The sequence below is a fragment of the Manacus candei genome, unplaced genomic scaffold (assembly GCF_025592945.1).
Source record: "Manacus candei isolate 608988 ecotype Guabito, Panama unplaced genomic scaffold, ASM2559294v1 h1tg000014l, whole genome shotgun sequence".
NCBI classification, from domain to species: Eukaryota; Metazoa; Chordata; class Aves; order Passeriformes; family Pipridae; genus Manacus; species Manacus candei.
The window spans coordinates 13,963,773-13,976,506 of record NW_026138062.1 but is presented as its reverse complement, the minus strand read 5'-3'; the positions used below and the strand labels follow the sequence as shown (position 1 = coordinate 13,976,506).

General features: G+C 39.9%; 2 protein-coding genes across 9 annotated transcripts in view; both read right to left on the bottom strand.

Annotated features, from left to right (window-relative positions):
* KLF12 (KLF transcription factor 12) overlaps window positions 1-12,734 on the bottom strand; it is a 235,860-nt gene that overhangs the window by 117,726 nt on the left and 105,400 nt on the right. The gene's annotated exons all lie outside the window — the stretch shown is intronic.
* TBC1D4 (TBC1 domain family member 4) overlaps window positions 11,099-12,734 on the bottom strand; it is a 556,453-nt gene continuing 554,817 nt past the window's right edge. Inside the window, exon 21 of the transcript XR_007903340.1 lies at window positions 11,099-11,109. The gene's annotated coding sequence lies outside the window, so the exon portion shown is untranslated. The remainder of the gene's footprint in view (window positions 11,110-12,734) is intronic.

Here is a 12,734-nt window from a genome sequence, read left to right as displayed (position 1 = left end):
TTCATCTCTAAAATTACACAGGACATAATTGAAAATGTTCCTTACTCCAATGATATCTCATACAGTCAGTAACTTAGACAGCAAATCAATCAGAAGTTTTCCCTACCAGCTTCAATTGCGACACTCATTTTTGTCAACAAATACCTGATGACAGACTTTTGGAGATAATCAGCAAGCCTGCTGCCCAAAGAAGCACAAGCAACCTCTAAAGCATCAACTGAATGACATAACTGGAAACCCATGAAAAACAGACTTAAAGAGAATTCCAGGAAATACAAAGCTAAGGTTGCTGGGGCTTACCCAGTATGAACCGCATCTGTTAGTGAAAAGGCTGTAAAGCAGAGTTTCTCAGATAAAGAAAATTCTAACAAAAATATTTTCTATAGAAGTTTTTCTTCTATATTTTTCTAATACCTTGTAGCTGCAAAATGAAAAAGAAAGTATTTTATCAGGCTGTCCAGCGTGTGAACAGCAATTTACATTCAATTTTTGAACTGCCAACTCACACAAATCTGTGGAAATCTATCCACAGATACCAAAAAATCTGTGATTGTTACTCAGAACACTGAGTTCAGTCAACAATTTAGAACATCTATTTTCATAATAAAAGACGAGCTTTTCTCTTTTTTCTTACATCTTGATCTTACTCCCTCCAACAACAACAAAAAAACCAAACCAAACCAACAAAAAAAAAAAAAAACAAACAACAAAACAAAACAAAAACTCTTTAAAAGCGTAAGCTAAGTGACATATTTTTTATGTAAAGTGTAAAATTATAAATACTGGAGAACAGGCCTTCAGGTTGTTCTTCATATAATAACAACAAATGGCACAGCTACCACCACCCAAGGAATTAACTCATCACCTTGGTCCTTCTAACCCAGAGCAGGCATGTGCACTACACCAATGCAAACTGACATTAAAACCTGATGTCACAAGAGGCAGTAACCCCAACTCTAGCTTGCCCGTAACCTGCCTCCTCTCTCATGCTTCCACAGGGACTTGCATAACAGCACCAGAGAACTGGCGAACTGAAAATCACCTCTTCGTCCCAAAAAATTATTTTTATTGTATATCCATTCCCAAACCTGATGCTCTAGGAATGCTACTCTTGGTGATGAGGAAGGAGCTTGGGGTCAACCAAGGAGACAAGGTGGAAGGACACTGCATGCTGGCAGTAGTACTGGCTTATGCCATGGGATGGTGGTTATGATGAAATGAAGTGTGGGTCTGAGGATAACTCAAAAAGGACGCTGACATCTGCCCAAGCGGTTGGAGTCCTGTGTAATCAACTCACATTCAGTGGTGCCCTCTGTCAGTAATCCCGCTGGGATCAGCGGGACCACGCACAGACAACTTCATTGTACCATTGTCCCTAGACTGTTTTTCCTGGGTGTTTAATTTACATGATTGCACACTAGCATTTGTGCAAAGCTCTCAGTTCGTTCGGTGTTCACGATGAACAGCAATCAGTGAATAAGACAACAGGTTGTACTTGTTATTCCACTGTCACCAATGACTGCTTGATGCTCTGTTTCCCCTGGAACATCACTTCAAGTAATATTAAAGCTTTCTTATTCATATCATAGAAGACACAACCCAAGTTCAAGGTTTACTGAATGCATTACTGTACACACCCCCCAGCCGGGCCTCAAGACTGTGGGAAGCCGAGACTCTGGAGTGTAGAGGACTCAGTGCCTCCATGAGCTCCACTTCTGGCAGGGCGCAGGAGACACATACTACTTGTCCTGCCAGCCTTCCTCTCCACAAATGCTCCCCCACATGAAAGTGCCACAGGGGTGAGGCTCCATGGATGTGAAAAACACACCCACCAAACTAAATGGAACCAAAGCAGATGGGGCAGGAAAGCCAGTGATAAACTTTGAGCGGCAGGAAAGGAGGACTACACTTCAGAAGCTGAAGAAGTTAAAGACAAACAGCTGAGTAACAGTGGAAACTCACAAGATTTAATTTAAGCTATATTACATCCAAATGATCCCTGATGAACAGCAGGCACAATAAGCAGCTCAGAAAAAGCAGTATAATTTTTTAATGAAAAGACAAACTAAGATCTCTGCAGATCCTAAGCTCAATACATTTCCAATTAAGAACAATGAGATAGCAACAAACAATCTAGCAGAATTTAGCTGTACAGCAAATAGTCTTCTGGTGGTGTCACTGGCTTTGGAAACAATATATTTGCAAAGAACAATACATGTATTTAAAGAATTAACCAATAAACCCACTAGTACTTTCTATATATAAAACACATAATCCTCTTATTTCTGAGGGGTTTTTTTACATTTCAAAGTAGACACAGAAAAGTACATTGTTTTTAAATATACTTTCCGTCCAACCAAACCCAGAATCAATGAAAAAGTTTAAGTCGGTAACAGCCAAAGCACGACGTGCACAGTGAGTTACACTGCCTAGGCAAGAGGGTTTTGCACTCAGCAGCACCACGCCAAGAAAGAACTTCCCACTTGACATGTAGAAGTTGCTTAAGTGAGAAGACCAATGATAATTAATTCAAGAGATTGGCACTAAAGGTCATGTTACTTAATATGCAGTATTCTTGGCCCTTTAAAGAACACTTAACATATAGCACTTCTGCTTTTTAAGTCACATTTCAGAGATTTTCCTTCTATTTGTTACATCAGATATCCATCTACGAAGACTTGCAGAACAAACTTGCAATACTGAGTGACAAGGCAATAACACAAAATGCATATGGGAAAACCAACCCTTACCATGCATTACAGTGATGACCCGTAAATGGACACACATGTAAAAGTAGCTGTTCTGGTGGTAATGGGTTAGAAATGGGTTCTCTTAGGAAACAAAACATTTCCTTTAAAAAGATGACAGGTTATTTGTCTTGCCTGTCCTGGAGACAAAGGATGATTAGCTCAGACACTGCTATTTAACACTTAAATACCTAACTTACTGAAGAAGAATCCTGAACCTGATATTTAAAAAGGTATGCTTACACTGAATAAAAAAAAAAAAATAGGGCAAATAAAGGCTACAAGGATGATCTGAGAAATGAACATTTTAGTATATATAAAGCAGATAATATGCTTTGGTTTTGGAAAATGATGACTGAAGTCCTATGATAAACATCAAAATCCTGATCAATACGGAAACTGTTCTTCACAACTTAAGAACAAAAGCAATTGGCAGACAACAGCTATAAAATAACTGAAAATAAGAACATTTATATATTTTATGGAATAAGTACATTTACCACCACATTGACACAGGTGGTCTGGAAATCAGAGAGATAAATGAGTTAAAAGATGGATTCGACAGTTTTGCTAGGAGGAGTTCATTAGTGGCTATCAAACACAATGACTCGAGTATAGCAATGGACTTTAAAATCCCCTAAAAACTGCTCACCAATTAAAATTATGTCCAAGGAAGGATCACACAACATGGACCTTCCTCATCTTCCCTGTTTTCCTCACCTTTTGGAGATCCTGCTGGAGTGCATGGCCACACAGACCTTTGGCTTGACTTGCCATGGTGGTTATGCCACTCAGTGATTCTGAACAAACCAGTCAACTACTGCTATAACCTCATTCCACACAACCATACTGAAACCATAAACTACCTTAATGCACAGTATGTTTCACCACATGCCCACATAACAAAGGTTAAGTGTCGACTTAGCTCCTTGAGTGGATATTACTACTCAAAATGTCATGTTGTGTACTCAGATGCCATTTGGATAGAAATCTAATAGGTCACAAAGTATTTAAAAAAAGACAAGAGCTGCACTTAGATTTAAGAAGCGTGGTGAAATACACAGGGTTGATGACGAGATTTTGAGCATGATTTTTAGACTAAGGAAACTACATAGTGGTCAGTGCAACATAGGAAAGATGAAACTACACATATTACATGAAAAGCTAGTTTTTCCTACTAGGGACACAAAGTGTAGCATTCATCTCACTCCCCAAAAGGAGTAAAATAAAAAATACCTGGGTTTTGCAAAAGGCACAGACTTCTTGTTCTTATCAGGGCACAATGGAAGCAGGTGTTTTTTATCTAATAATTCATTACTGACTTAGAGGCTGGTTAGCCCAGATAAACTCTCTTCCATACATTCTTCCCTGACAACTGAACTCAGATAAGGTTCTTCATCTGACCAGGTTAAGATGTTCAGGGCATTCATGACAGGAGTGCTTTCTTGGCCCAGCAGAGACCAACCTTTTTTTTTTCTTCCCCTACCCAAACTCATGCAGAGACCAACCTTTTTTTTTTCTTCCCCTACCCAAACTCATGCAGAGACCAACCTTTTTTTTTCTCCCCCTACCCAAACTCATGAGAATGATGAAAGTTCTTTTACTTCCTCAAGGTCAGGCTTCAAGTGGTAGGTAGCAGTGAACTAGATGATTTACTCAGGAGGAGATGCACTCTGAATTCAAAATTAGACTGAACCTTTAAGTAAAGCTGGACCATAGTGAATACATTTATCTGCATCTCATAGGAAGAGGTACTTTTTTTGAAAGCTTCAGTTTAGGCACTTTTTGCCTAGACCAAATTGATAAAGTGAATTTTAAGAAACATCTCTAGAAATACACAAAGTGCTATAGATAAACAAAATACTGAGAAGAAAAAATACATAATGAGAACAGTCTTGTGCACATACCAAAAACCCTGGGTGCTGCAAATGTTTCAAAACCTTTATGCTGTATCAAACAGTAACAATGTCCAACCAATGATTGTGCTATCCATCTTGATCACTGAATCTTAAATGCTGATCTTATCAAGTACCTTCTGCTATTTGCCAATGACCTCCATTTTTAAGCCATTCCACTAGAACTAGGCTCTGTCTAAGTTACAACAGTGTAATTTCATGTTTAGTGCATCACTTCCAGGTTATGAAGCTCCCCTTACAAAAATGGGGAGTTTATTAGTTTCGAGTTATGCATATTAAAGATGCATATTAAGATTACAGAGTTACAGAATGGGTAACGTTGGAAAGGACCACGGTAGGTCATCTGGCCCAACCTCCTTGTTTAGTCAGGGTCCTACAGCACATGGGCACAGGATTGTGTTCACAAGGTTCTTGAATTTCATTAACACTTTATTATTACTCTTTAATATGCTCCCTCCCAAAAAAACCTATGAGTGTAGATGAATCAGAATCATGTCATGGGCTGTATCTTGATCTGTGCACTCTCCTGTTTTTCTATAGACAGCAGTAACTACTGGTTCATTACACTCAGACGAGAAGGTTTATATTGTATGGAGTTTGTTTTTCCTCCAGGTCAGTAAGGAAAGGGATCAGTCTTTATGTTTCTTCAGTGTAAACTTGCAAGTCATCTGCTCAGGGGCTTTGTTGTCAAGTTTTATAGAAACAAACAGAAGCCAGGAGGAGAAACCATTCCCACTTACTGAGTCTCTCACTATCTCAGATGAACACATCCTATCTATGCAATATACTGAAGAAGGAGACATGATGTAGATCAAGTTTCCCTCCTGGAAATTAATGTATTTGAAACTACATGAAACTAAAGACCTCACTGCTGAGGATGCCTTGGCTCCTGGAAATGTCTAGTGACAATCAGCAGGATGACAAAATAAATAATGATACTCTCATACCATTGTTTTTGCTCAGTCATGCCAGGACAATTTTACTGTTTCATGTGAGATAATGATGCAATAAATCTTAACTAATCTCTGCCACTGCATTTTTAATTTTTGTGGGGCTTTCTTTTGCATGACAAGCTCCCAAGATTTCCAGGATGCAGATGCATCACCTTCATAAAGGCCTTGATCCTTCTGTGGCTCAAAAGGTTGATAACTCTACTACCAGAAACAGCACAGGTTACACAGAGGTTCTATAAAGGATGATCCTCAGACACAGCTCTGCAGAGAGTTTGAAAACTGCTTTCTTTTGCATGTGCAATCCCTCATGCTCAGAAAAACAGCTTTCAAAACAAAAACACACCAGCAGCAGATTCCATCAGAAAAAAAATAGTTTCAGGGAAATATCCATCTCACCCTAATAAGGTCAGGTTGCACTGTCATGCAGTTCCATTATTTCATGTATTGTCATTTAGCTGTCTTTTGCTGGAGTCAAAATGCCTTCCTTGTTCAGTCGCTTAACACCTACAAACTGCATGGCAAAGTCTCAACAGCACGCTTCATCCCCATGGCATGGCTAAAAGCACAATCCATGAATTAGGGTAGCACATATCCAAGCATGTACTGTCACTCTTCCCCTTCCCTGCTGTTCCTTCTGCTTTGAGTCTGCTTTGGCATTTGCTGAACTCCTCAGAAAGTCAAAGTTTTGTCAGGCTTTTTTCTCCCCCCTGGGCTACTTTTATGTCAGACTATTAAACTGAACCAGCTCACTGAGTAATCCCGCAGGTACCAGCATCAGTTCAGGGATGGCAGTTGAGGAGTTAGGGAAGGGAGGAAGTGGAAAGAGCAAAGAAATGAGACACCTAATGGTTAGATTATTACTACAAGGAGTATTAAATCTTGTTAGGAATGGTGAGTAGTCTTGTGTTTGGTCCCAGTCTTTGTGTTTGGCTAAAGCAACTCCCTATTCTGCCCAAAAAAGCGGAGGTCATCACTTAAAACATTGGCACAGAAAGTGGATGTTTGCATGTATCCAACAGAAAGAGAAGGGAATTGAGAGGAGGCAGTAGAGGAGCACAAACCACCCACACAACGTGTACAGCTATTTGTTCCAAGCCAAGTTGGATGGGGTTTGAGGAACCTGATCTAGTGGAAGGTGTCTCTGCCCATGGGATGGGGTCTGGAACTAAGATCTTTAAGGTTCCTTCCAACAAAAACCATTCTACGATTCTATGACACCTGGCCATGCCAGTGCCCAGCAGCAGCCTAGATGCAGCAGCCCAGAACTTAGCAGGGGCAAATGTATCCAGAGATACTCCCTAGTAACACATTTGGCTTCTTCTGATGCCAGAAGCGGCCTATACCTGAAGTGCACAAACCCAAATAGTGGGAGTATTGATCTAAACACATATCACAGTCCTAGCTGTGATCACTGCTTTAAGGGCACTGGAGGCAAAGCAATGCAACTGCCTTGTACTACTAAGTCGTCCTGCAATGCATGAGGTAAGACGAAAAAAACCCCAAAACACACACACACAAAAATATTTCAGATAAAGTTTCAATGGCTTTTTATTTTTTTCCTTCTTTTTTAAAATCAGGTTTTACAGAGCTACAGATCAAATGTAAATAGGACTTGTCCAACTTCCAGAGTTTAGAAATAAGTATTTTTTTTAAATGCCAGTTCTCTGCAGAGTTTTGACATTGTGTTAGACAAGACAGAGAAGATAAAAATTAAGTACACTAGTCAGTGATTTAAGGGAACACCCAAAACAGCTACTAGGGGAGACAGACTTGTGAAACCCACATCTGGCTTTCACAGCTGCTTGAGAAGCAATCCACATAAGGCTCAGGTCAGCCTGCAGCTGCGGGTTCAGGACTGGTAACCATCACCACACCACAGGCAAGTGCTTTCCAGATTAGCAGATGGGCACAGCAGGGTCTGGTACAGGATGGCAGGAAGCTCTGACAGACAGATTGCCAGTGCAGGATTTATAGGGGGGATGGTGAAGGTCGATTATCAAAAATGTAACCTTTTGGTTTTTCACAGGGCATGTTTTTCTCTTAAAGTTCCCACTCAGCAGTTATTCATTACCAGTTTCCCCCTGTTAGAGAAATTACTTGGTTGGCATGGCAACATATTCCCACTATGAATTTCTATCCCTCTGCCTCCTTTCAGCTCCTGAGGACTGAGAGCATCACTGGTCCCTCTTCACCCTTTCACGCCATTACCACCTACACCCTACTCCTTTACGTAGGTTTTTAATTAAATTTCATCTGGCGTCCATAGGTGTGCATGGTCGTCCTGTTCTCTAGCAAAGACGTTTTGCAGGGGAGCTGGGGACTGAGCTGTGGTTCAGGAACACACACTCAATATAAACAGCAACTCCTAAACACACAGGAGAAATGGTCAGGGCTCAGTTATTGAGCTACGTCATGCATCTTTTAAATGGAAAAAAGTCTTGTTTGGGAGAAAAAGATTTTTCCTTTATTTTAAAATGAGTAAGGCAAATCTATGCACTGTTATTACAAAATTTTTAAACAGAAAGTTAGCTTAGCATAGAACACACTCCAACTACATTTCCTGATGTAATTTGCACTCACCATTAACTAATGGATAACAACAAAAACATTTATTTTTTTAGGAGATTATATGGTTCTAGAAATCATTTGAATGAAAGCAAGGAACATATTAAAAAATCAGGGTACACAATAAACAATAAACCCTGTCTCATACACATATCATATTTGATATAAATAAAATCAGTCCTTAAAGAATATTTAAAATTCACTACTTCACAAAACCATTGCTTGTTGTAGGATGTATTGGAAATTAGTTTAATAGTAGAGTTTAAATAAAACTAAGAACAAGCATCATACCTAACATAATACATATTACTGTTCCTTAAAATACAAGGACATTTAATCTATTTGATTTCTTGACTTTTAAACACTTCTAGAGATTATGGTAGTAGTTTTTATAGAGTTAAGGTTCCTTCATGGTACCCTGGTCCTGAGTCAGTGCCATGAGAACGTAACAGAAGCCGTTCTGTTCTTAAAAACTAAGATATTTACATTCTCTGCTGAATCCTTAATATTCAGTACCTTCCAAGAACAAGCCCACAGCATGCTTTCCACTATGGTCCAAGTATTTCATACTCTGCATATGTGACTTGGATTTACTTTATCAGGTTGGATATTAGGAAAAAGTTCTTCAGAGAAATTGGTTAAGCATTGGAACAGGCTCCCCAGAGAAGTGGTAGAGCCATCATCCCTGGAAGTGTTCCAAAAACAAGCAGACATGGCACTTCACAATGTGGTTTAGAGCACTTAATGGTATTAGGTCAAAGATTAGACTTATCTTGGAAGTCTTTTTCAATCTTAATGATTCAATGATACTTTGAGCACCATTTTGTTTCTTTTCAACTCTGGGTTTGCAGACACAAACTTGCAAATATCACTTTAAGGGAAGCTGCAAGTGTTTCTCCATTATCCATTTAAAGCTACCAAATTTCTAGATAAGGCAGCTATTTTATTGTTCAGCCTTTAATAAATTTTTGATCCTTTTCTGACAACAATAAGGTCACAATCTACACAGTGAACTTGTGATGAAACTCAAGGAGTCCTCTTTTCAGGCTAGAAGCACTTATGGGAATTTTAACCTAAGAATAAATTAACATTTGGGTATTGAATACTAACAACATATATACTTATTTTATGTTAACAGCTGTCTTAAACTGCCTCTTTATTCCATCAATAGTATGAAGGGTTATTCAGGGAAAAAAAATGTTGAAAAGTTGAGCATATTTCACGTCCCAGACAAGTCATTCAGCCTAAATCTATTCATGAAAACTAATATGTATAGCAACAAAGGCTACAAACTCAAGCCTCAACAAGCCAAACTATAATCTGTTTTCCAAGAACAGACGTAAGTAATATTTACCTTTCCACATCGGATTTTTTTTTAATTTATTCTGTAAAAATGAATACTATTCAGAAGTCAATCAGAACATTTTGGCTCCTATTCTATTTCTATATGCTATTTTAGAAGTTTTCTATCATGAAAATCTATACTGTTTTTTGTGCCACGTTTGCACAGTATGTTTTAACCTGCGGACCACACAGAACTGTGGATGTTGCAGATCTAACACTTTAATCAGTTTATACCTACACCCGAATCTGTGAAATAACCTGAATTCAGAGAAAAAAATTCTTGAAGGTGTTTTAGGTTTTTTCCCTCTTTTCTTCCTGGTTTAGAGCACATTCTTGCACACATCTGAACTGCCACAACCACAGAAGAGTTAACAGTGGACAGAAGCTTCCCAAATTGATGTTCTGCCATAAAAATTACAGCCCAGGTCACTACTATTTCCACAAGGGACGTTTTTCTGTTGAAAACTCTCAATAATGTTAGCACTTTATCTGATTTTTATTCAACAATACAACAACATATTCGTATAAAAGCCCTAATTATTCTATTAAACATAAGGTTTATAGTACCATGAAGTTATCACACAGCATTGTTCCACAATACCCAGTAGATAAAGGAACAAAACCAAAATCTTTTGTGCATCACAATGTTCTCAACACCATAGCTTCCAGAAACCTCATCATATGGACTCTAAAAATCCACAACTCTGTTCCACAATGACTAATGGGAAAAATACATCAAGAGTCTGTCACAGGAAATGTTCTTGTTGCCACCACCGTCCTATCATTGTAAGCTCCTACTGTAGTCTCAGGATGGCACTACAGAGGTGCAAGACAGTTCACGGTTTTACAGGTCAAAACCTACACTACAGCCTCTGGTTATCAGGAAAATTACTGTGGAGCTCAAAGAGCAGTGAAAATTTGCAATACAAAAGGTCAGCTTCTGCTCATATGGTCTCCAGTCTGCACACTGACAGATACCAGGGCAGTATTGCTGTATGCTTGCTTTTTGCTTGCACTTTCTGTAAGTACATGCCAAGAGCTACCATGGTATGAGTGAGAAGAACCTTTCATCAGACACACTGTGTTCATTCCAGTGTTCTCATAATTTCCCATATGGAAAAACCAAAATGACCACTGTTCACGTGGAAGAAGAGGTGGAGCTGCGGTAATCAGTGGTAGCTTTGGTGTAATGACCTTTAAGCAATGGAGTTTGAGAACCTGAGGAGAGTGAGGAAAGAATGGTAGAAACAAACACCTAGTCCAGACCAATCTAGACCCTCAGACACAGGAGAGCAGAAGTTTTTGGGGAACTAAGTGGGATCCCATGGGAGGTACCTCTAAAAAAGGTCAAAGAGCACAGGAGAACTGGAAGATCTTTAAGGACATCGAAGTGCAAGACTAGTGTAAGTAACCACTCAGAAAATCAAGCATCAGGAGACCAGTTTGGCAGACATGAAACACATCATGGGGCTCCTGCACAAAAAGGCAGTAGAGCAAGAGGATCAAGCAAAGGATGAACACAGAAATATCACAGAGGTAAGTAGGGATAGTGTTTGGAAAGCCAAAGCCCACCTGGAGTTCAGACTTGCAGGGAGTACGTATCAAAGGCAACAAGAATTTCTACCACCATATCAGCAGTAAAAGGATGAACAAGGAAAATACAGGTTGGTGGCTGAAAGGGGCAAGTTATTGACAAGGTAAGGCCAAGGTACTCCACTGTCTTCTCTGCATCAGCCTTCACCTGTATGCTTTCATGCTTACAAACAAGGTTCAAGGTGAAAAACCACCAGTCACGAACAAGGACTAAATCCCAGGAATTACCTGAGAAAAAATGAACCCACACAAGCCCATGGATCCCACATGCCTCCATGCACAGGCATTGGGACAGTTCACTGATATCCTTTCAGCACCTTTCTCTACTGCCTGTCAGTGGTGCTATAAACCATGAGAGATTCCCAATAACTAGAAGAAAGCAAATGGTGCCCTCCTCTTCAGAGAAGTCCAGAAGGTTGATCTGAGGCACTACAGACCACTGAGCCTCCCTTTGGTCCACAGAAAAATCACAGAATGAGTGCCCTGGGAAAAGACTTCTGGGCACCATGAAAGAGGAGAAAGTGAGGAGGAACAATCAGCTTGGATTCACCCAGGATAAAGCATTTGATATCGCTAACAGTACCCAATCATATCTTTCCTTTCTCAGTCAACAGTTGTCCCTCCTCACCAAGAATTCCCTGTTCCACAGTGCAAAACAGAAGCTTTCAACTGATCCTTCATCAGTTTACACCTTCCTGTTCACAAACAGCCGTTAACAATTAAAAGAGGAAGATCACCAAAGAAATCCAGCAAAGTGAACACAAAAACATTCAGAACCACCAGGCATCCAGTACTTGAGAACTACCAAGCCAGAATACGACCTGTATCAAAGGCTGTATCAAAACCATCTGGCAAAAAGCTATCAAAGATAGTGAAAAATGTTGTGAAAGGGCATCTACAGTATTCAAAACATAACCAAGCATATCTGTAACCCTGATAGGAGAGGGTGATGCTGCTGTCTTCCAAGGACAGACTGCCATAATTGCTATGGAATTTCCAGTAATTCACCTACTGTAATGACACAAGCAGCAGATACAGCATCACAGAAGAAGATCAAAGCCAAAGTAAGTCTTGGTATCAATATTATCTCTAGTGTACATTATGAAAGTAGGAAGTGAACTACAAATGTCAACAGAGCCAAAGGAGGTAAGATGCATTTGACATCTGCATGGTTGGTGTTCCCCCCAGGAACAAGGGGAATGGAGGTATTTGGAGGAGACAGGGCTGGGGATGCTCATCTTTTCCATGAACAAGACTCGCTTGGGAAGACCACTTATCCTCCTTCCATTGCATGCCCAGCACCTTTCCTCTTCCTTGTTCCCTGCCCACCGCCATGAGCTGGGTCTTACCATCCTTGTCTGCTTGGGCTCTGTCCTTGGGCAATGGTGAGCATGAACAGTGACCTGTGCAGGAAGGGGAGGACAAACACCACCTTCTGTTGCTGCTGACTTTTTTTGCCTATTGTTCCTATGGTTTTCTGGTACATTTAAATGATGCAATCAAGGAATAACAACATCTGTAAAAGGATGTTTGTGAAAGCAGATACCCCCTAAATAACCATTTATCAAATACTTATCTCCCAGTGTGAAATGGGGGTGGGTGGGGGAGATTGTGAA